Consider the following 23,828-nt stretch of genomic DNA (forward strand, 5'->3'; position numbering starts at 1 on the left):
TTAGAGGGTGATTAGGTCATGGAGACAGAGCCCTCACTAATGGGATTAGTATCCTTATAAAAAAAAGTCCCCGGAAAGATTCCTTACATCTTCTGCCTTGTGAGGACACAGCAAGAAGACAGCCATCTATGAACCAGGACGTGGGCTCTTACCAGTCTTCAAATTTGCCAGTCCCTTAATCTTGGACTTCCCAGCCTCCAGAACTATGAGAAATAAATTTCTGTTGTTTAAGCCAACAGTAAGTCTATGGAATTCTGTAATAGCAGCCCAAACATATTAAGACAATCATCCAATAGTTTTTGCAAAATTTGACAAAATTGCTCTAAAATGTGGAAATTTAAAGGACCTAGACTATCCAAAGCAATCTTGAAAAAAAAAGCAAGGTAGGATTTATATTATTTGACTTCAAAACCTACTATAAAGCTATAGTAATTGAATCCGTGTGGCCTTGGTGTTAGGATGAGCATATACATCAGAGAAACAAAATAGGGAGTCCAGAAATAGACCTATAAGTGTTTTTGTCAATTGACTGTTGACAAGGGTGCAACAGTATTTTAAAGAGGAAAGGTATCTTTTTAACAAATGGTGCTAGAACAACTGTACAGTCTTGTAGAAAAAAATATACCTTGACCCCAACCTCATAATACATACAAAAATAAACTGGAAATGGATCATAGACCTAAACATAACAGCTAAATGATAAAATTCTAAAAGAAAACATAGGAGAAAATCCGGGATAAGAAAGATTTCTAAAAACACCAAAAAAGAAACAATACATTTCACTCCACTGTAATTACAACCTTCCCTTCATTTTTTAAATGACTATTTTAAATAGATTTTATTTATTCATGACAGACACACACACAAACACTCAGAGGCAGAGACAAGGCAGAGGGAGAAGCAGGCTCCATGCAGGGACCCTGACGTGGGACTCGATCCCGGGACTCCAGGATCACGCCCTGGGCTGAAGGCAGCGCTAAACCGCTGAGCCACCTGGGCTGCCTGCAAACTTTTCTTCAAAGGACACTTTTGGAAAACAAAACAGGAAGTCACAAGTTATGGCCTAAGAGAAGGTATTTACAGACATACACCTGACAAAGGACTTATATTCAGAATATATTAAAATATATTCAGAATATATAATTTTATAAATATTTGATTTCTAAGTAATCTCTATACCCAATGTGGGGCTTGAACCCACAACCTTGAGATCAAAAGTCACATGCTCCACTGACTGAGTCAGCCAGGAATATATAATTAAAATATAATAGATATATTCTTATAATTCAAAATCAAGAAGACAAACCAATATATATTTTTTTTAATGGACAAAAGATTTGAACAATCACTTCACTAAAAGAACATATAGGGCAGCCCGGGATCAAGTCCCACGTCCGGCTCCCTGCTTGGAGCCTGCTTCTCCCTCTGCCTGTGTCTCTGCTTCTCTCTATGTCTCTCATGAATGAATAAATAAAATCTTAAAAAAAAAGAACATATAAATGGCCAATAGACATGTTTGACTTCATTAGTTATCAAGGAAATGCAAATTAAAACCACAAGGAGATATTACCACGCTCCTTTCAGAATAGCTAAAAGGAACAAAGATGGACAGTACAAGTGTGAACAAGGATGCAAAACAACCAGAATTCTGTATTGCTGGTGGTTGTGTAAAACGTCACAACCACTTTGGGAAATAGTTTGGCAATTTCTTATAAAGTTAACATAGACACCTGTATATAACCCAACAATACCCCTACTAAATAAAATACTCAAGAGAAATGAAAAAATATATCAATAAAGACTTTTGTGTTAACCAAAGTCTTACTCCTAACAGCCCCCAAATGGAAATAGTCCAAATGTCATTAATAAGTGAATGGATCGGGGCGCCTGGGTGGCTCAGTGGTTGAGCGTCTGCCTTTGGCTCAGGGCGTGATCCCAGGGTCATGGGATCGAGTCCCATATCAGGCTCCCCAGGGGGAGCCTGCTTCTCCCTTTGCCTGTGTCTCTGCCTCTCTCTGTGTCTCTCATGAATAAATAAATAAAATCTTTTTTTTTTAATAAATAAAATCTTTAAAAAAAATAAATGAATGGATCAAAAAAGTGTGGTAAAGCTCCCCCAGTGGAATACCATGCAGTGACGACAAGAAGCAAACTACTTATGCAGGGAACAACTGGGTGAAGAATCCATACTCTACAGCTCTGTTTATATGAAAATCTTGAATTTGCAAAGCTATCCTACAGTGACAGAAACCAGGGCAATGGTTGCCGGGAACCAACGGCTGGCGGGAGACTGGCTATGAAGGGCCACAGGGGAGGTTTTGGGGGTGATGAAAATGTTCTAGATCATGATTGTGGTGGTGGTTACATAGGTTTAAATATTTGTTAAACCTCCATTGAAATCTACCCTTAAAAGTGGTGTATTTAAGTAAGTTATATCTCAATAAAGTTAATTTTAAAAAGAAAACAAAAAGGCTACAATGCTGTGTGCTACAGTGATTGGACACTCAGTCTTCATCTTCCCACCCCTTTAACATATTTCCAACATCTCTACCCCAAAGCCATCCTCCAGCAGGGCCTCCTTTCTCTGTGACATGTTTCTTTCCCAGCATGTCCTTCCCACCTGCCACCCCCAGCCAAGACCTTTCCTCATCAGCCTTCACCATCCAGAGCCTCCTGGACCAGAGACCAGCTGGGTCTAAGAATGAGCTGTCAGTGCTTCCCCAGGGAGGGGCTTTGGGCCAAAGCCGAGCAGCCTGAGCAGATTGCATTCAGCTGATGTGGAGCTGGCCCTCAACTCAACACATCAGCCTCACCAGCTCTTGCTGGGTCTTGGCAAGGGCGAGTGACTGCACACAGAGCCTCTGGTACCTTGGCCATCAGACCTCCACACTTCTTCCCCCAGAGCCAGGCTCTCTGGTCTGCACCTGAAATTCCAGAAGACCTGACCTTCTTGATATGTTGTCCCCAAGTCTCATCTTCCTTTCAGATCCTAGTTCCCTCTGTCCCAGGTCCTTTGCTGTCCCTAAGACATCATTCCAAGTGATATCCTAAGACATCATTCCCAAACAGAGTCATTTAAAAGGAAGAAATCTGAATTGGCAGTAACTGTGGCAGAGGCCCCTGAGGTCCCACCAAACCCCCTTGAGAAAGGGCACCCTGGGTGGCCAGTGTTCCTCCCCAGCAGGCCAATGACTCTTTGCAATGCTGGGTGACCTTGCTGTTCACATTATTGATGGGCCCTATTTGGCGCCACCACTCCACCCCTAACATAAAGAGAAAGGGGTGCCAGGAGGCCTGAGAAGTTTGGTTAGGGCTCCAGCCTGCATTTGTATCTAGGGTCCTCTTTGTACCCCTGACCCAGAGAGAGGCTGAGGTATGGGATCCAAATGGTCATAGGCGACCTCGGGCCTTCTGGCCAGGAATGATGAAGATTGGGAGCTATGGGGAACTATGGTTCTCTGGCCCTCGGCCCCCTACCCTCCTACTCTTGGAGGGCGGAGAGGATGCAATTTCCCTGGTCATGGGAATGGCTGGACCCGGCTGTCTTGGACACAATGGCTTGGCCAGAGCACGTGGGCGAGCCCAGGAGACTGGCTCGGGTTTGCGGCTTCCTGGGAGGAAGTGAGGCATTGTTTCGGGGGTTGTGTGGGCCCGCTGGAACTCTGCACAATGCAGGGAACGGTGGGTGCCAGGTCCAGCCCACCGACAATCGGGAACTTGTTTATTGCTTTAATGACCCCACGGTGGATCCACCTGGAAACAGACCTGCTAATGAGCGGAGACAGAGCTGGCACAGCCCCAAGGGAAGCCTGTCGGGCCAGCTCCCCTGGAGGCGCTAAGGGTGTGTGGTCTGAGACTGGGAGAGCTGGGAAGTAATAAGGCCTGGGATCTGTCTGGGAAAACCACAGCGAGATCTGATGCTTCTCCATCCTGATCTGCCTCTTCTGGGTCATGACAGGGCAGAGTGGGGGAAGGGGCCAAGACATTGAGAATGGAAGGCACGATTGAGCTTCCTATGGCAGCTTCTGCTCCAAACTGCTGGTGACCTTGACCCAACTGTCAAAGCTTTCTGGGCCTCAGCATCCCCATCTTTCAGGAAGGGATACCCAACTCATTCCTGCTGTCTTCCCACTTTCCCAGGGTGTTGAGAGGCTAAGGTAAGATCAGACACAGCAACTGCTTTGAACTTCTTGGAAGAGAAACCCTTTTAGACATCAAGGCTTTACACTGTTTGCTTCTTTCCCTTGTGGCTAGAACCTGGGAGCTTGGGGAGATGTACTGTCTGAGACTTGGTTTTCCTAGACTGTTTGTCAGACACCTGCCAGGGGCTGAGACTAAATTAAAAACTGCCCCTGCATCAAGGACGTCTGGGAGCCAAAACTGGGCAGCATAGGAGGGGCGATGCTACGCTGGAGCCAGCTCATGCCAGCGCACAAGAGCCAAACACTAAATGTTCAGGAATGTTAAATCCATTGGTAGCTTCAATCAGCCACGATAGGAGTCTTTACACCATAAAAATTAGCAGTCTCTACAAGCCAGGGCCTTTATTTTTTTCTTAAGGGCTAGTTTTCCAGCCCGAGTGTGTGGAAGGCTCACTCAGTGCTGCTGTGACCCTGCTCAACTCCCCACCCCGATCTCACCAAGCAGATGCTGCTCGTTTGCTCTGGGACACAGACTACCCCCCCTTTGACACCCACACACCCGGCCCCAGAGCCTGGAGGCCTGAGAGGGTAAGAAAAGCGGGCCAGGGCAGGCAGCAGTGGGGCAGGGGTGACTAGTGAGATGGAGGGTTCTGGACTCCAGTGCTACAGCTAGGACAGCCGTCTCTCCTGTCCCATGTACCGAGATCTCAGGGTCTGGAAGCCAAACCAAAGCTCCAGATGGGTGATGAGGCCTGCTGCTGCTCTGGTGTCCCTGTGCCCTAGTTCAAAAGCAACAGAGGTGGGGATGGAGACCACATGAGCTGGACATCTCAGGCATTTATGAGGAACTTACAGGAGCATGACTGAGATCTCCTTAATTATTTAGGAACTTGTTTGTTCGCTTGTGTTTCGGGGCCTAATTTTAACCCAAGAAGTTTCTTTAGTGGCTGAAAATAGACGACCATGGATTCTGCCCACGGCCTCTGACCACGGCAGGCAGTGCAGAGTAAAGCTATGAAGTGGGGGAAGGAAGCTGCCGGTGACCTGGGGCAGGTCAAGGGGACAGCTCAGGGCCTGCAAGCCAAGATACCCGGGCTCCGGTTCTGGCTCTGCCATTTGGTCCAGGGCACATCACCCAGTCCCTGGGGGCTCCCTTTCCTTGTCTGCAGGCCACCAGGAGGGGCTCCGACTACCCGGATCCTGATCCTATTCACATCCTCTGATCCTGAATCCATTTCCTTTTTTTTTTTTTTTTTTTTTTTTTTTTAAGATTTTATCTATTGATTGATTGGAGACACAGAGAGAGAGAAAGAGGCAGAAACAGGCTCCATGCAGGGAGCCCAACGTGGGACTCGATCCCGGGTCTCCCGGATCACGGCCCTGGGTGAAGGTGGCACTAAACCGCTGAGCCACCAGGGCTGCCCTGCCCTTTTTTTTTTTTCTCTGCCTCTAAGTGGGTGACATGTAAGCACGAGACTTTTCTCTTTCAGTGAATAGCGACTTGTGCCCTAGGGTGTCTTTCAAGTTAAGGCATTTGTTTCAGAGTCCAGGAGGTCCGGGGCTTAAATCTAGACTCTTGCCTCTCACTAGGTGTGTGACCTTAGGGCAGGTTCTTCTCCAATCCTGCCGCCTCCTCCGAGAGAGAAGACTGATTAGAGAGCCCTCAACTCAGACTTGAGGGAATGAAATGGGGGAGTTGGTGTAAACTCTCAGCACAGACCGTGGCACACAGCAGGCGTGGAATAATGGTAGCTGTGCTCGGCCCTTCACTCCACGGGGTACTGCTCCCTAAAACAGGACACTGGAGGGCCCAGGAGGGACCTGCCACTTAAAAGAGGTAGGAGACCTTGAATCCCCTGTTGGGGTAGCCAGGCATCACCCCGCAATCTTACTAGGGGATTTCAACTCAGCAAGTGAAAATCACAGCCTCCCGGAGGAGACCCCATATTGTCACAAGGAAATGCATAATTGATCTGAGGTGGAAAGGCGGAGCACTCGGGTTCTGGTTTTGACTTGTCCTCAGCTCTTTTTTATGACATGTTGCTCATCTCTGCCCTCCCTCATCGCTCTGGACAAATGAGGTCATGCTGATGAGCAAAATGAAATCAGTAAAAATGTTTTAGAGTATTGCTATAAAATGTATTATTATCACAAATAATAATATAATTAATCTCCATGGCCTAGGACAGCCCTGGGAGATTTATTTGTGGGTTGGAGAATTTTCTTTTTCCCATTCTTTTCCAGGGGGGTTGTTTTTTGTTTTGTTTTGTTTTGTTTTTCCAGCAGGAGCCTCTGTGCCTTGGGGACAGAGTGGGGCTGAATGTCCAGTGTAGTCACAGTCCTGCCTTCCACCCTCCCACTCGTCCCTCCACTGGGAAATCTAAATATATTTTTAGGGAACCTCATTCCTCCCGCTCCGGTTTCCTTTCCAGGGCATGCCTGGGAAAGCTGTCAGAACTTGGGAGTGAGGGCTGCTGTAGGGACGTGCCTGAGCACTTCTCTTCTCTGACCCTGGGCTTTGGTCCTCAGGAAAGCTGTTCCCAGCCTAGGGAGGCCCAGGGACTGAGATGGCCCAGAGAGACAAAAGGTGTGGCAGTGACAAGGAGGGTGAGAAATGCAATAAAGCCATTGGTTGGATGGGGAGGGGAGACACAACTGTCAAGGCCCCCAAAAGAAAAGGGAGTCACCAGCTCAGTCACTGTCCCCAGGTCCACCTTGGATGGGGCTGAAGGCTGGACTCCAGGCTCCAGGGCAGGTCAGCGAAAGCTTCAGCAAGCTGGGGGTGGGGCAGGCGCTGACCCAGGCTCCCCTGGGAATGGGATAAATAATCTTCAGCTGCAACAATAAAGATCAATTATGACCTAATCGCCCAGCCCAATTCCAAAGGCCCAGGGGGTGGGTCTCTTTCTGCCCGTCCCTCCAGGTTTAATTATCTGAAGAGTCTTTGGACTTTGGGAAACCCCGAAAGGAAGGAAGATCTGCAAATAATTAAGCCAGGGAATGGCCTTCACCAAAGAGGCGTCTATGGGCGTGGGGCAGGGGGCAGGGGATGTGGCAGGTCCCCCCTGGGCGCATCTGTGTGGGTTGGGCACGGGGTGGGGACGGAGAACCAGGGCAGAGGAAGGGAGGCCGCAAGAGCTCCGTGGCCAAGAAGGGAGGAAGCCGGAGTGCGCCCCACACGCATCCTGGGCCCCGGAAGGCAGACACAAGAGGAAGCTGCCCCCTGAGGACCGTTCTCACCCGGGAGTTCCCCTCCGTGTTGGTGGCACCTGCGCAAACACTAGAATCATCGCAGTATCTCTGAAGGACTAAAACGCAAACAGCAGCAAGCAGACCAGCGTGATTGTTGCCCTGGAGGCTGCGGAGTCCTGGAAAGCATCTGCCCTTGCTCCCGCTGCCCTGACATGTCACCTTTAGGGTTCGGCTGTCTCTCTCTGACACCAGCCTGACAAAGTTCTGCCTGGCAACAGGCTGTCCCCTGTTGGTTCCGTGTGGCACACGCGCCCAGCCCGCGTGCTGCCCCACACGCACCCCCAAAGGCATGCACACCTGCAGCGGCGCCGAAGCTCAGTCTCGCCCAGGACCAGGCTGCACGCTCTGCTGGGCCGGGCCGGCGCGGGCCTGCTGGCTCTCAAGGAGGAGTTCTGGGGTTGCAACTCATTTGGCCTGGTTCTTTGTTTCTTTTTTAAGATTTTATTTATTTCTTCAGGAGAGACACAGAGAGGCAGAGACACGGGCAGAGGGAGAGGCAGGCCCCCTGCGGGGGAGTCCAGGGACCCCAGGGTCACCACCTGAGCTGAAGGCAGATGCCCAACCTCTAAGCCCCCCCCCGGTACCCATAAGGACCCTCATGTGATCCGCATTTCTCTCCCACCATGTTGTCCCCCGATTCCTGCCTAACCCCTTTGGAACCACAGCTTATTAGCACCCCAAAGAACAGTAGAAGCCATCAAACCTATTTTACAGATGGGGAACGTGAGTGTTCTCTGTCTGCCCAAAGCTGCCTCTCTAGACTCCCATTTGCCTTCTGAATGAATTTTCACACTCTTTTGCCCGCTGGGTTTACCTTTATTTTTTATTTTTTTTTTAATTTTTATTTATTTATGATAGTCACAGAGAGAGAGAGAGAGGCAGAGACATAGGCAGAGACATAGGCAGAGGGAGAAGCAGGCTCCATGCACCGGGAGCCCGACGTGGGACTCGATCCCGGGTCTCCAGGATCGCGCCCTGGGCCAAAGGCAGGCGCTAAACCGCTGCGCCACCCAGGGATCCCCCTGGGTTTACCTTTATTAATGATAGTCCAACATGTGCCCCCGGGGTCATATGGTTCATAACACGATGATGGAGGCTCAGCCTGGATCAACCATGTGCCCAAAGCAGCCCACCGGAGAGGAAGACAGAAGCGAGTTGCCTGTGAGCATGAGGCCCATCCCCCGCTCCGGCATTGAGGTACTACTGTGTTTTAAAATCACCTTGGTGGATTTATATATTAGTGTTCTTTTCTATTTTAAAAATGCTTTCCCATTGTGCTTTGGCTCACTGGGGCAATGCTGTTCTCCTGGTTGTGCCGATAGTCTTTTCAATCAAAAACAAACAAAAAAATCCACGTTTCTATTTCTTTATATATCTCTGCTTTTTCAGGAAAATAAATATTTGTTGAAGTAGAAAAATTTTTGAGAAAAATGATTTTGTACCTAGTGTATTTTGCTGTTATTGTTGTTAAATACGTGCTTTCGGTGACAGGGCTTTTGTTCTGAGAAAGGGCTTTTTATGTTAGGGGTAGAGGGACGTTGTGCATCGAGGGGGCTGTGTTGGGAGTTTCAAAGTGGGAGAGTCTTAAATCATACAAGCCAGCAGTCGCCTCTCTTCTTTCTCTTCTCGTCCACTTTGTTTCTGCCTCCTAATTCACATATTCCGCCCCTATCACAAATGCCATCCTCCTACCCCAGCAACTTGGCCTTCCAGCCACTATGTGGTAGGAGAATAAGGCAGACGGTGATGGGGATCCCCGGGTGGCTCAGTGGTTTGGTGCCTGCCTTTGGCCCAGGGCGTGATCGTGGAGTCCCAGGATCGAATCCCACGTCGGGCTCCCTGCATGGAGCCTGCTTCTCCCTCTGCCTGTGTCACTGCCTCTCTCTCTCTCTGTGTGTCTCTCATGAATAAATAAATAAAATCTTAAAAAATAATAATAAAAGTAAAAAGACAATTTCCAGGTGTCAACAATTCACCAGCCTCTCTCAGGAATCAGTTCACACATTGGGTTTTACTTAGGTGCAAACAGTAATGTACATGGGGTACAGAATGAATTCCACCCCTTCCTCAGCTAGCAGGGAGCCGGGCCCTAGGGCTAAGGATGCAGTGTGGCTTCAGGCCAATCCCAGGCACCTGTCACAGGGCCTTTCCCTGTCTTGTGACTCATCTTACTGAGGCCACAGGGCCAGAGCTCTGTCAGGTCCTCGGGGATGCAACAGTGAAGGAATCATAGCCCGGGACCTCCAGAGTCCAGCAGCCGGCAGAGAATGACACTTAGATGATCGATCACACCAATGGATGGCAAATGTTATGGTGGGAGAAGCTCTTAAAAGATAAATAAGTAGGGACGCCTGGGTGGCTCAGCGGTTAAGTGTCTGCCTTCAGCCCAGGGCCTGATCCTGGAGACCTAGGATCGGGTCTCACGTTGGGCTCCCTCCAGGGAGCCTGCTTCTCCCTCTGCCTGTGTCTCTTCCTCTCTCTGTGTCCCTCATGAATAAATAAATAAAATCTTAAAAAAAAAAAAAAAAAGATGTATAAGTCTTGGGGCATCTGGATGGCTCAGTTGGTTGAGCATCTGGATTTCAGCTCAGGTCATGATGTCAGGGTTGTGAGATGGAACCCCACATTGGGATCCAGGCCCAGTGGGGAGTCTGCTTGGGATTCTCTCTCTTCCTCTGCCATGGCCCCCCATCATGAACTCACCCATGTGAACTCTCTGTCTTTCTCAAATAAGTAAGTCTTGGGGCGCCTGGGTGGCTTAGTGGTTGAGCATCTGCCTTTGGCTCAGGTCATGATTCTGGGTCCTGGGATCAGGTCCTTCATTGGGCTCCCTGCAGGGAGCCCGCTTCCCCCCTCTGCCTTTGTCTCTGCCTCTATCTGTGTGTCTTTCATGAAGAAATAAATAACATCTTTAAATCAATAAATCAATCTTAAAAAAAAAAAAAGAATGTATTGGTCTTCACCAAAAGAAGAAGGGGAAAGAGCATTCTAGGAGAAAGAACAATATGTGAAACAGGATGCCTGAAAAAAAACTTCAAGAAGTTTGGAAGACAGGAACGACAGCTATAAAGAAGTAGCAGCAGGACATAGAGCTCTCTGGGCTCCTTTATTTATGCCAAGCTCCCTCTTTCATGGAGCTCCTATTCTAGTGGGGAGACAGATAACAAAAACCCAACCAACATATCAGAGCGAGAGATGCTGAGCAGAGAATTACTGCAGGAAGATGTGAAAATAAGTGACAGAGGCACTACTTTGGGTTGGGCAGCCAGAAGAAACTTGCTGGAGAGCTGGATAAGGAAGTCAGGCAGAGAGAACAGCTACAGAAAAGGCCCCAGGCAGCAGGGCTGTTTAAGGACGTTTGAGATTGCTTTAAGAGATGTCATCAGTCATTCTTTCCATCCTCTTGTAATAGATATTGCTGCATAACAAATGACCCCAAAAGTCAGTAACTTCCAACAACAAACATACCTCACAAAGTTTCTGAGGATCAGGATTCTGGAAGCGGCTCCACAGGGTGTTTCTCTACCACGTGGGCTTCTCCACAGGGTCACTCACAGCACCACTGTTTGCTTCTCCCACAGGAAGAGACAGAGAGACAACATACCCCAACTAGTGGCCATAGTCTTTGATGAGCTGCCTCAGAAGTGGTGCAGCATCACTTTTGCTGTGTGCTCCCGGTACGGCATGCAAGGGACTATGCAGAGGTGTGATTCTCAGAAGTCGTGAGCTGTGGGGGCCAAACTAGAAGCTGGCTATTTCTGCCCTCTGACTCCTAATGTTTACATCCCTCTGGCAGACAAAAATATGCTCCGTCCCCCATCCCAAGAAACCCTCAAAAGTCTTGCTTCATGGCAGCACCAGCTATAACTCATCATCTAAATCAGCTATAGGTGCAGATAAGGCTCCTTGGGTGTAGTTTCTTTATTTTTTCTTTCTTTATTTTTTTTTTAAGATTTATTCATTTTATTTTTTTTTAATTTTTATTTATTTATGATAGTCACAGAGAGAGAGAGAGAGAGAGAGGCACAGACACAGGCAGAGGGAGAAGCAGGCTCCATGCACCGGGAGCCCGATGTGGGATTCGATCCTGGGTCTCCAGGATCGTGCCCTGGGCTAAAGGCAGGCGCTAAACTGCTGCGCCACCCAGGGATCCCGATTTATTCATTTTAGAGAGAGAGTGCAAAAGCAGGAGGAACAGAGAGAGAGAGAGAGAGAGAGAGAGAGAGGGAATCTCAAGCAAATTAGGCAGGGAGCATGGGGCCCAACTTGGGGCTTGATTCCATGACCCTGAGATGATGACTTGAGCCAAAACCAAGAGTCAGACGCTTGACAGACTGCACCACCCCAGCATCAACAGGTGTAGTTTCTTAAAAGGACTCCCATGAAAGGCTCCTCTTGACCAGCTAAACAAAGAGATGAGTTATCTGCTCCCACCACACCCTGTGTACAATGCAGGAGAGGCATAATATAGCTGCTAAATACATTCTTGTTCAAAAGGGGGAAGGTGGTCCATAACAATTCTGAAATCTAACCAGGCAGATGGAATAATTCTCCATAGCTCTCGGCTCTCCCCTCTGAACTCTTGGTTCTGACCTCTGTGTCATCCCTCTGTTTCCATGAAAGTTAGCCTGTGTTTTCTCAGCTTGCCTCCTGCCAATAGAATTTTGAGAGTCCAGAGGGTTCTTTTCAATTTTGTATTGTCTCAATAGTGCACGAAAACACTTAGGGAAAAAAAAATCAGCCCAGAGCCTAGACTATAAAACATGTTCAGTAACGGTAGCAATTATTACTAAAGGGAGGTGTGGTATGTAGAACAATGGCCCCTAAGGATGTTCACGTCCTACTCCCTGGAAACTATGAACAGGTTTCCAACATGGCAAAAGGGACTTCGCAGATGCGACTAAAGTAAAGATCTTGGGACGGGAAGAGAATCTTGGATTATCCAGGTAGGCCCAATGTAAATCATAAGAATTCTTTTTTTTTTTTTTTTAATTTTTTTTTTTTATTTATTTATGATAGTCACAGAGAGAGAGAGAGAGAGGCAGAGACATAGGCAGAGGGAGAAGCAGGCTCCATGCACCGGGAGCCCGACGTGGGATTCAATCCCAGGTCTCCAGGATCGCGCCCTGGGCCAAAGGCAGGCGCCAAACCGCTGCGCCACCCAGGGATCCCCATAAGAATTCTTATAAGTGAAAGAAGGAGGAGGGTCCCTGGCTGGCTCAATCAGAAGAGCATGTGACTCTTGATCTGAGGGTCATGTTTTCAAGCCCCACATTGGGCATAGAATCACTTAAGTAAATAAACACATTTAAAAGAGAGAAAAGAAAGAAGGGGGCAGGATGATTAGAGAAGGAGATGTGAGGGGATGCCTGGGTGGCTCAATGGTTAAGCATCTGCCTTCAGCTCAGGGCGTGACCCCGGAGTCCCAGGATTGAGTCCCACGTCGGGCTCCTGGCATGGAGCCTGCTTCTCCCTCTGCCTGTGTCTCTGCCTCTCTGCGTCTCTCATGAATAAATAATTTTTTTTTTTTTTTTTAAAGGAGATGTGAGGACACTACAGAGTTTGGGTGAAGTGATTGCTGGCCACAAGGGGCCATGAGCCAAGGCATGCAGGTGGCCTTGGGAGGTGGGAAAAGACAAGTAAATGGATTTCCCTAGAGCTTCCAGATGGAATACGGCTCTGCCAACATCTTGAGTTTAGCCTAATAAGAGCTGTTTTGGATTTCTGGTCTCCAGAACTGTAAGATAATAAATTTGTGATGTTATAAGCCACTGGGTGGTAATTTGTTTTAGCAGCAATGGGAAACTACCAGAGTGGGTATTAGTGCCACCTTCCAAGTGCCACCATGAAGGTATGAAGGAGTAGGAAAAGATTGGGGGAAATGATTTATGTTAGAGACATGTTAATCTTTTAGAGCCCAGGTGCAGGTGTGCAAGGAATAAACAGCTAGGTATTTGAGGCTGGAGACCAGGAGAGAGAGGTCTGGGCAGGGGAAAGAGAACAGGGTTTCAGGGGATAGGGAAGTTATAAAAATGAATGAAGAATGAGAGGGAGAAGAGGTGGAGGATAGAGGATGCCTGGAGGGCAGGCCAAGGAGGAAAAGAGAGGAGCCCTTGAAGGAGAGAGAAGGAGCACTTAGCAAGGATTAGCAAGGGGATTAGCATCCCCTTACAAGGTGGTAAAGTGATAACATAGTGAAGACTCTAGTTCCCTTTTGCTTATTCCCTGGGGTCTGCTCTTTATTTTCTGTGTTGTTTGAGTCAGGAGAGTTCGTCTGGAAAACCTCAGGAGATGGGGTGTTATACCTCCCAGGATCCCAGGGAAGAAGGATGGGGGAAGAGCAGACAAAGCATGCCTCGGCAGCTGCTGTACCATCATCCTGGGAGTGAGGCCCAAGGCCGGGCTTGTGTCTCAGGAGCACCCTTTGGGATCCTTAGAGAATAGAGGAGCAGAGGGACATCAAAGCACAGCTGTCTTTTTTACTTCTTTGGCACTCTGCCCAGGGGCCTAGATTTATCCTGAGCTGAGTGAACAATGCTTTGCTCTTCTTTTGGGGACCAGATGAGGCCAAAGTGGGGCAATGCACACAGAGATAGGAAGTCCAGGCCATGCTGGGGAAGGGGAGAGGTCATTCCAGATACTTCCATCCCTAAACAGAGGGCCTTAGTGATGCATCTCACTGTTCAACTGGAAGGGCTAAGGGGCCCCTTTAAGCTTTCTGGCTTTGAAAACATCCACAAACAAGTTTATCACTTAGGAATGCTTTCCAATGATAAGAGACAGAAAAGCCAACTAACAAGGGTTTACACGAATTGGGATTTATTCTTCTTCCATAACAAGAAGCCTGGAGAAAAAAAAAAAAAAAAAAAAAAACAAGAAGCCTGGAGGTTGTCCGTAGCTGGAGTTGGTTTAGGGCACTGTAATATTAGCGACAGTATCTTATATTTTCCTTGGCCTTTCTCCCAGAGTCACACTATGGACACATAGTTGTGTGATATTATCCCACAGCTCCAGGTATCATATCCCCATTCCAGGTGGGCAACAGGAGGAAGGGATGGTGCCAGACACATCTCTCCCAGCCATTAAAGAAACAAAGGTCTCTCAAAAGCCAAACAGGGGGATCCCTGGGTGGCTCAGCGGTTTGGCGCCTGCCTTTGGCCCTGGGCGTGATCCTGGAGTTCCGAGATCGAGTCTCGCGTCGGGCTCCCTGCATGGAGCCTGCTTCTCCCTTTGCCTGTGTCTCTGCCCTCCCCCCATGTCTATCATGAATAAATAAATAAGATCTTAAAAAAAAAAAAAAGCCAAACAGGTTTTTGCTTATGTCTAATTAGCCAGGACATTGTCAAAAGTCACCTACAGCTACAGAAGACAAAGAGTGTGGTTTTAGTTTTTCCAGGGAGGAAGAGAGGTTTGGGATGGGTGTGGGGTGAGCTGTTCTATAAGAACAGAATGCTTGTTGACTCAACTTGCTTCTCCTAAAGGAGATATTTTGTTCCATTTGAGGGCAGCTAGAGTATAAGGGACCCCATACCCACCACTAGCCAGACATCATGTGGCCAGGCACTTGACACCAGATGATGCATCCCACTCATGCCTCCTTCTCAGGGTGGAGGTGGGGTTCCTATCTTATAGAACCACCCCTGAAAGAGAAGGAGGAGATGTCTGTCTTAACTTCCAAGTCCTAAAACTTAGGGCTGTTATTTTTTAGGTCAAAGTTGACTTCAGTTGACTCAGAGAGGAAGAAGTCAAACCAACTGTCTGGGATGGTGACTAGTTCCCACCTTCCAAGCAGCTGCTAGGCCTTGGTAAGACAGTTGGCACCCAGGCCGGGAGGACATGAGGGAGTACACCCCTCGCAGTCAGCTCTGCCTCTTTCCTGCTGCCTTCACCCCAGACTTGTTTACACCTGGTCTGGGTTGTTTACTCGGAGTTAGGGCCTTCCCCCATTCATCTCTCTCACCTGCTGATGGACTATCTCTGAAGCTATGTTGACACCCACCTCCTCCCTGCCCACCCACAGACTGCCCACCCCACTGCTGCAGGCTGGCAGGGAGACTCGCCTTCCTAACCGCAGACTCTTGCCGGGCACACACATGATCCTGGCAGGACTCCCCAGAGCGATGGAAGCTATTAGATGTGGTGGGAGTGTATGGAAGGCAAGGCTCTCCCTACTGCCTCTGGGAGAGGACCAGGATTGGAGAAAAATCCAGACGGACCTTCAGGCATGACTCACACTTGGTGCTCAGTGGGTGTCTGCCCACATGAATAGGAAGATAGGCACCTGCCCATTGCCAAGAGTGCCCGGGGGTCTCCTGCTGCTCCTGCTGAGCTACTAACGGGAGCTCCTGGGCACATGCTGCAGAAGCTGGGCCCTCACAGTGACATCACCCAGCAGTCTGGAGGCAGAGCTAGAGCAGGGCTTGGCCCCGCAAGAACATTGCATCTCCTGGTGATTAACGGACAGAGGTCACTCGCATCAACCCCATTTCCTGAATCCACACAGGCCTGGAGCAGGGGAGGGGTGCAGGGCAGGGGCAGGCTGATACAGGAAGAATTTTGAAAGGCCTGCCTTGGACCGTCTGCTGTGCTGGTGAGAGTGTAGGCAAAGGGGAGAGGGCCCTCTTAGGAACTGTTGGTAGGGGTGCAAATTGGCGTAGTGTGCTGGTAGACAATTTGGTCCTACCTACCAGACTTTAAATGTGCTTGTGAGATGCTACGTATAATATTTCCACACACTTATTATGTTAACAAGGCTACTCTGAGTCTGGAGCGGGATTTGGGGCAATAGAGGGATCGGTGCTTCTTACTTCATGCACCTCTGTATTTGCCTTTCTTGTTGATGAGCATACATTACCTTTTTTTTTTTTTTTAGGATTAATTTATTTATTTATGATAGACACACAGAGAGAGAGAGAGACAGGCAGAGGGAGAAGCAGGCTCCATGCAGGGAGCCCGATGTGGGATTCGATCCCGGGACTCCAGAATCGCGCCCTGGGCCAAAGGCAGGCGCCAAACTGCTGAGCCACCCAGGGATCCCATATATTACCTTTCTAATTATGAAAATAGCGTTACCACCATCTCCTAGTTCAGATGTATTATCAGTAGAGGTAAATACATCATGACCCTGGGGGAGAATTCTGGCCTGGAGGCTCCTGTTCCACAGATAGGAGTTTTTAAGAGTCCAGAGGGTCACTGGGGACGAGACATGACTGGCAAGGGGATGTCAGAGTCCAGTCAGAGAGGGCAGGGTCCAGCCTTTTCTGCTTGGGCTGCCTCAGGGCTCTCCCCTGAGCCCAGGCCCCCAGTACCCAGTTTATTAAGGTGAAGAAATAGCAAATGGGAAGAGAAGAATATATATATAGCCGCCCATAAAAAAAGATAAAGTAAATTAAAAGAAATAAAAAGATAATTAAAATGATATAAAAAGCAGTGTGCAGCTAACTGATGAAAAGGACTAAAATAAGCCTCAGCTCAGCCCACAGCTCTCCTGCAGCCACACAGCCCTGAGGTTGCCAAGCGCAGACACTGGTCCCTGAAGGGGCAGAGGGGACCCTGGTGTCCTTGCTGCACTGACCTGAGAGGCCAGCCAGGCCGGGGAGGCGGGCCCTCCATTTGTGCTTTGTGCTCCCTCCCTGCTCATCCGGTGGCACTGTTCTGGCAAAACCTGTGGGAAGGCTTGAGACCCTTTGGGGGGTGGGGGGCGTGTGACACTGGGATGTGGAAACACCAAACTTGGACCGAACTCCAACCTTTGAGTCCCCCACAGCCTCATTCTCACCTGCTTCCTGCTTCCCAGGCCTGCCTTTCTCTTCCTCAAAGAAGCCTGCTTCCAGGGAGTCTCCAGGGCCCCAGAAAGCACTCTCAAGCCTACTTCTCCCAGGCCTCCATTCTCTCTGGGGGTCTGCCCCTTCCTAGGACAATTGACAGAATGTGCAACCACCCTTAGGACACAAGTCTAGGACTCGGCCTCGCTCTGAGGAGGGTGTTTAACCAGCCCCTCTCCCCATCAGTGCATTTCCCAAAGTCAGGGTTCTTCCCCCTGGCGAAATCCGCTCCCTGCTCTGGGTCTAAGGTTATGCGGGTCTGGCTGCTACAGGCCTCTCTGCCAGGTGGGGGAGAGTACAGTACCTGGCCTTATCTCTGGCTGCATGCTCTCTGTGCTCCAAGGAGCAACACTAGCATAGAGCCACATCCTCATTCCTCCTGGACCTAGGGAACAAGGCCTTCTCCATCCCCAAGAAAGGACATCGCTGCACCTGGTGGAAAGCTGAAACACGCGCCACTGCATCCTCACCCTGGAGTATTCCTGAGCACATAAAAGGATGAAGAGCACCTACCTGCAAGTGGGGACAGGGAAGGGCATCTATGCCGGGTCAAGGACCCTGAGGGCAAAGAAATATTTTAACCAGAAATAAATCCCCACCACTTAGGGAACAGCCTCCTATTTGAGACTGGGTGTTTCCAAAGGCTTCAAAAACCTGAGGACGGGGATCCCCGGGTGGCTCAGCGGTTTAGCTCCTGCCTTTGGCCCAGGGCATGATCCTGGAGTCCCGGGATCGAGTCCCACGTCGGGCTCCCTGCATGGAGCCTGCTTCTCCCTCCTCCTGTGTCTCTGCCCCTCTCTATATATATCTATCATAAATAAATAAATAAATCTTAAAAAAAAAAAAAAAAAAAAAACCTGAGGACGAATTAATTCTTGGTCAAGCCTTGAGCTGAAGGGGCACCTGGGTGGCTCAGGTGGTTAAGTGTTGAGCGTCTGCCTTCAGCTCAGGTCATGATCAGGGTCCTGGGATCGAGCCCCACAGCAGCTGGTCTGCAGACTTCGTGCTCAGCAGAGCCTGCTTCTCCTGCTCCCTCTGGCCCTCCCCCTCACTCATGTGTGCTCTCTCTCTGTCTCTCTTCTCTCAAGTAAAAAAAAAAAAAAAAAAAAAAGTCTTGAGCTTAAATTGTGAGAGCTCCCCACCACCCAGAAATCTCCTCAGGGAGAGAAACTCTCCCAAGTACAGAGCAATCGGGTTCTGAGGGAGGGGTGGGGGTAAATGATCACTGCTTGCTCCTCCAAACCACAGGGTCTTTTCTCAGCTTCTACAAAATAGCACAATAACAATAAAAACAGAAAGATAAGACAAGATAAAAGAATGTAATATAAAATTATAAGGGACAAAATAGAAATAAGGAATAATCAAGAGAAGTAAAACAGAACTCAAGGACCAACAGATTAAAAGGATAAAAGAAAGAAATGAGCTTTAAAATTATATAAAAAATTTAATCAAAAATAAATAAAAAATAAAATAAAATAAAATAAATTAAAAAATAAAATTTAATCAACAATTTATAAGTCCAGGAGCTGAGGTTATAAAAACAAAGAAGGTTTATAATGGTCAGATGGGACAGGGCAATCAGGGAGCTAAGCAACCAGCTGCACACAGGAGTCTTCTCTTCCCACATAGGATCAGGGTTTGAGTCTGACTTAGCCAACTCCAGCATCCCCTCCGGACTGGATCTCATTGCTCAAACATTGTTGGACCTTTGTTTCTGATTTTTGCTGATGCCCATACCATGATAGTCACCCCCTCTTTCTGCCAGGGTTTCCCGAAGCAAATTTGATTGGGAACTAGCATACTATAGGTCTACAATGCCAAGTTCTGAATTCTGAAACAGCAAAAGCCCTGAAAACCAAACAAGTCATCTTTTATTTGGAGGCATGGCCCAATCTGGCCTGAACTCATTTGGTGGAAAAACCTGACCTGAAGGGAAGCTATTTCTAGGATGAGCATTCATACATTTCCTTGCAGAAACATGCATGCATCTGGTTACAGGGGACTTCTGCACACCCAGCCTACGGAGTTGGGTAATAACAGCACGTGCACTTCACATCTCTGTTTACCATATTTCTAAAATCCTGAAACACATCTGGCACCAAGATTTCAGATAAGAGTTTGTAGACCTGATGAAAATTCTCCACCAGGTATAAGAATGGCTATATATGTAAGTATCTATTTACATCACGGAATATTATACAGCAATGACAATGACTTGTCTACATTATATGTGGAATCATGTTGACAGAAAGAAGCCTGACACAAAAGCATATGTGTTGGAAGGCTCATGACCACGTTATTTGTGTGTGTTCATCTCTTAAATTCTATTTATATGAAGTTCAAATACAAGAAAGCTGCTCAGGTAGGATTCTCTCATCAAATATAGGCCAGTACTCTGGTTACCTCTTCCGCCTTGGAGCCTCGGCTGAGCCCCGTGGAGAATGTCCTGCTGAGCATCCCCGTACTCATGGCCCTGTCACCAGCACAGGACCAGTCTGCTGTGCTCCCTCCCTTCCTGCCTTCCTCTCTCAGCCTTTGTCTCCAGCCCCTCTTTGCTTTCCCTGGGTGGAGTACTCATGGGATGGTGGCAATCTTGCCTTTTCATGCCTTTGTCCCAACTCCATTTGGGGTCCCTCTCCACCCTCTTCCCTGGCCATTCACATCAGTGTTTTATCTTCCTCCGTTCCCTCTCCTCCTTGGCTAACAGGGCTGCTGATCCCCACGCAGTCTGCTCTCTTCCTGTCCTTGTGTCTCCACCGTCTGATCCTTGGGATCAGCTGGCTTTGGGCTTTTGTTTGGGCCGTAGGGCTTTCTCTCTGACTCTGCCTCTCTGTCCCACCACCCTCCCTTCCTTCCCCCTCATCTCGATGTCTTTTGTGGGACATGCACTTTTATCTCCCTTTGATTTGCTCTCTCCTCTTTGTAGAAGAAGAATAAAAGGCTCAGCTAATTGTAGCAGGAGGGCAGTGACGCCCCATTCCCCTTCCCGGCATCTTCCCCACCAGGCCGAACAGGAAGGGAAATGAGGGCAATTCAGACTCCCACCTGCTCCGGAGTCGGCTCCGGGTCTCTCTCCCCCGTGGGCTCTTATCCCCAGTTTTCTCAAGGGGAGATGACCCAGTGCTGGAGCCCCTCACACTACCTCCACCAAGTCTCCCTGGACCCACCACTCATCCATTTATGTCGTCACTGAACGCTGGTATGTGCCAGCCATCAAGGAAGGTGCTCGGTGCAGGGGGTGAACAGGACAGCTGTGCAGTCTCTGAGTTCACAAATCATAGCAATAAAGTGAGTCAGGGGTGCGATAGGGAACTTACTTCAATGTCTCTACCAGGGGACCTGAACTCAGAATGGCGGCAGGGACCATCACTGAGGAAGTGATGTCTAAATGACTTGCAGGAGTTAGTCAGCTGGGAGTCAGAAGATAAGCAGGTCCTAAACAGACAAAATATTTAGTCTAATGACACGACAACATGAAGTGAAATTCACTGTATGAATTTATGGCACATAAGCTGCTGGAGACCGATGATAGAGTCTTGCAAGGAGCTTGGAATTTATCCTAAGGATACAGGGAAGTCATGAAAGTGTTTTGAATGGAGATGTCACAGATCATATTTGTGTTTGGGGTGGGGTGGAGAATAGAGCAAGATTAGAGGAAGGGTTAAGAGGTGTATTCATTTTCTATTGCTGCCATAACAAATGATCACACGTTTAATGGCCTAAACAACACAATTATATTATCTTATAGTTCTGGAGGCCAGAAGACCAAAGTCAGACTAAAGCTAAAATGCTGGCCACGCTTGTACCTTCTGGAGGTTGGAGTGGAAAAACCATTTCCTTGTCTTTTCCAGCTTCCAGAAGCCACCTGCATTCTTGGAGTCATAGCCCCTTCCACCTTCAAAGGGCACCTTGCAAATCTCTGCTTCCATTGGCACATTCCCTCCCATATCTGACCTTCTTGCCTTTCTCTTATAAGGAGCCTTGTGATTATATCAGGCCAATTTGAATAATCCAGGATAACCTTCCCATCTCGAGAGCCTTAATTTAATCACATATGCAAAGTCCCTTATACCATGTAAGGTGGAATAGTCACAGGGTCTGAGGATTGGGATGTGGACATCTTTGGGGGATATTGTTCTGTCTAGCACCTAGGCTATTACGGTACTCAGGGAAGGACACAATGATAGCTTAAGCTGGATAGTAGCAGCGGAAACAGAGCCAAGGAAACTTTAGGAAGGACACTAAATGTCGACTGACTGGATGCAGGAGATGAGGAAGGTGAAATAAGCAGGAATTGCTTCTAGCTCTCAGGCTCCAGCAACTAACCAAATGGCAATATCATTTACAGACAGAGAACACAAAAGAAAACTGTGTTCATTACAGGAAGTACGGTACAGGAGGAGAGGAGTTTGAGCTACCTCTCAGGCATCTAAGAAGAAATACCCCGAGTGAGGGCAGGTGGGCATTTATCTGGAGCCCAGGAGAAGGGTCTGCAAGGACCATAGAAGTTAGAAAAGGGATCAGCAAATTATGAACGACAGACTGGCAGCCAGTTGTACAAATAAAGTATTATTGGAACACAGTCAGGCCCATTCATTCATGCATTGTTCATGGGTGCTTTTGCACTTACAGCAACCCACTTGGATATTTGCAATAGAGAAGGTTTGGTCTAGTAAGCCATATGGCCCTATCATAAGGCATATGCCAATCCCTGGGTTGGAGAATCAGCAGCCCAAAGGTGGTACATAGAAAGCATAGGGTGAAAAAAAAAAAGAAAGAAAGAAAGAAAGAAAGAAAGAAAGAAAGAAAGAAAGAAAGAAAGAAAGAAAGAAAGCATAGGGTGGCCCAGAGCAAACATGTGGAAGGAGAAGAACAGAGGCCCAAGAAAGCCAGGATTCAAGAAACAGGAGTAATGCAGAGAGCCATAGATGGACACTGAGAGTGAGTGGCTAGAGACATAGGGAGACAACCAGGAGAGCTGTGTTGTTCTTGCTATAGAAGACAAGTGTGGCAGCTTTAAAATATGTCCACAGGTTCTTTGCTTCTGTGGGGGGTCAGAATATGCCACCCCAAAACAAGCCACTTTGGCATAAGGATTATTTTGAGTTGAAGACAACTGAAAAACAGCAAACATCAGAAGGAAAAAAGGTAGGAAGGAAGGAAGGAAGGAAGGAAGGAAGGAAGGAAGGAAGGAAGGAAGGAAAAGAAAGGACTCTGCCCTCCCCCACTATTTACCTAGAAGCAGGCTTAGGCTCTTAATAACCAGAGACTCTTATCAGCCCAGAGACAGCCCAGAGAGGAATCTGCATGACAAAACTCACTGAAATAACCCTTATCTTCCATTAGCTTTCCCCATATATTTTCCTTCTCACAGTTTGCCACTCTTCGAAGCCTAAAACCCTTTCCTTTGGTTTGCCATTTCTCTACAAAGTACTGGTTTTTGTTAAGATGCTAGAAGCCTAAATTGTAACCAGTCCTTTGAATGATTCATCACTTTTCACTGTTTCTCCCTCATTTATGAGCTCTATGTGGGTAAATAAACTGTTTTTCTCCTGTTAATCTGCCTTTTGTCAGTCTAATTTCCAGGGCCCCAGGAAATGAACCTAAGAGGGGAGAGGGAAAAGTTGTCTTTTTTTTTTTTTTTTTTTTTTTAACGTCCTCTCCAATATTTCTCCCTTTAAAAGGTAGAGTCTAAGGATGCCTCAGTGGCTCAGGGGGTTGGGTGTCCAACTCTTGATTCCGGCTTTGGTTATGATCTCAGGGTCTTGATATGGGGCCCTGCATCAAGATTCTCAGCTCAGCAGGGAATCTGCTTGAGATTCTCTCCCTCTGCCCCTCTCCTTCTGTTTGTGCTCTCTCTTTCTCTAAAATAAATAAGTAATCTTTAAAAATAAATAAATAAAAGATGAAGTCTAATTCTCCTACCTTTGATGGTGGGCTAGACTTAACGACTCACTTATCAGAAATAGATTAAATTTTTTTTAAAGATTTTATTTATTTATTCATAGAGATGCAGAGAGAGAGAGAGAGGAGAGAGAGAGGCAGAGACACAGGCAGAGGGAGAAGCAGGCTCCCTGCAGAGAGCACGAGGTGGGACTCGATCCCGGGACTCTAGGATCATGCCCTGGGCTGCAGGCGGTGCTAAACTGCTGCACCACCGGGGCTGCCCCAGAAATAGATTCAAACAAAAATTGGCAATGTGTGAATTTGGAGACTAGATCATAAAAGGACTACACATTCTTCCCCTTTCTTTCCAGAGGAAGTTATGCCATATTGTGAGGACACACAAGCTGCCTATGGAGACATCCACATGAGTGGCTGAGGCTTCCAGCTGAGAACCAGAGAGGACCTGGGGCTCCCTGCCAAAAGCCATATAAATGAGCCATCCTGGTAAATCCCCAGCACTATGCAAGCCTTCAGATGACAAGAGCCTCAGCCAACATCCCAACTATAACTACGTGAAAGACTCTGAACAAAACCACCCAGCTGAGATGCTTTTGGAATTCTTGACCTGCAGAAACCTTGAAATAAATATTTGTTTTAGGTGACTAAAATTTTGGTGTAATTTGTTACACAATGGATAACTAATACAACAAGGGAATAAATGTTT

At 47.8% G+C, this 23,828-nt stretch overlaps 1 long non-coding RNA gene across 1 annotated transcript; it reads right to left on the bottom strand.

Moving 5' to 3' along the window:
- Positions 1 to 4,529: 4,529 nt before the first annotated feature.
- On the bottom strand, positions 4,530 to 7,050 carry LOC140626943 (uncharacterized). The gene is made up of 2 exons (XR_012025904.1): positions 6,830 to 7,050; positions 4,530 to 4,921 (listed from the first exon to the last, which is right to left on the bottom strand). It is a non-coding gene; the product is annotated as an uncharacterized lncRNA (long non-coding RNA).
- Between the last annotated feature and the right edge of the window lie 16,778 nt (positions 7,051 to 23,828).

This window comes from Canis lupus, chromosome 38, assembly GCF_048164855.1.
Source record: "Canis lupus baileyi chromosome 38, mCanLup2.hap1, whole genome shotgun sequence".
Taxonomy (NCBI): domain Eukaryota; kingdom Metazoa; phylum Chordata; class Mammalia; order Carnivora; family Canidae; genus Canis; species Canis lupus.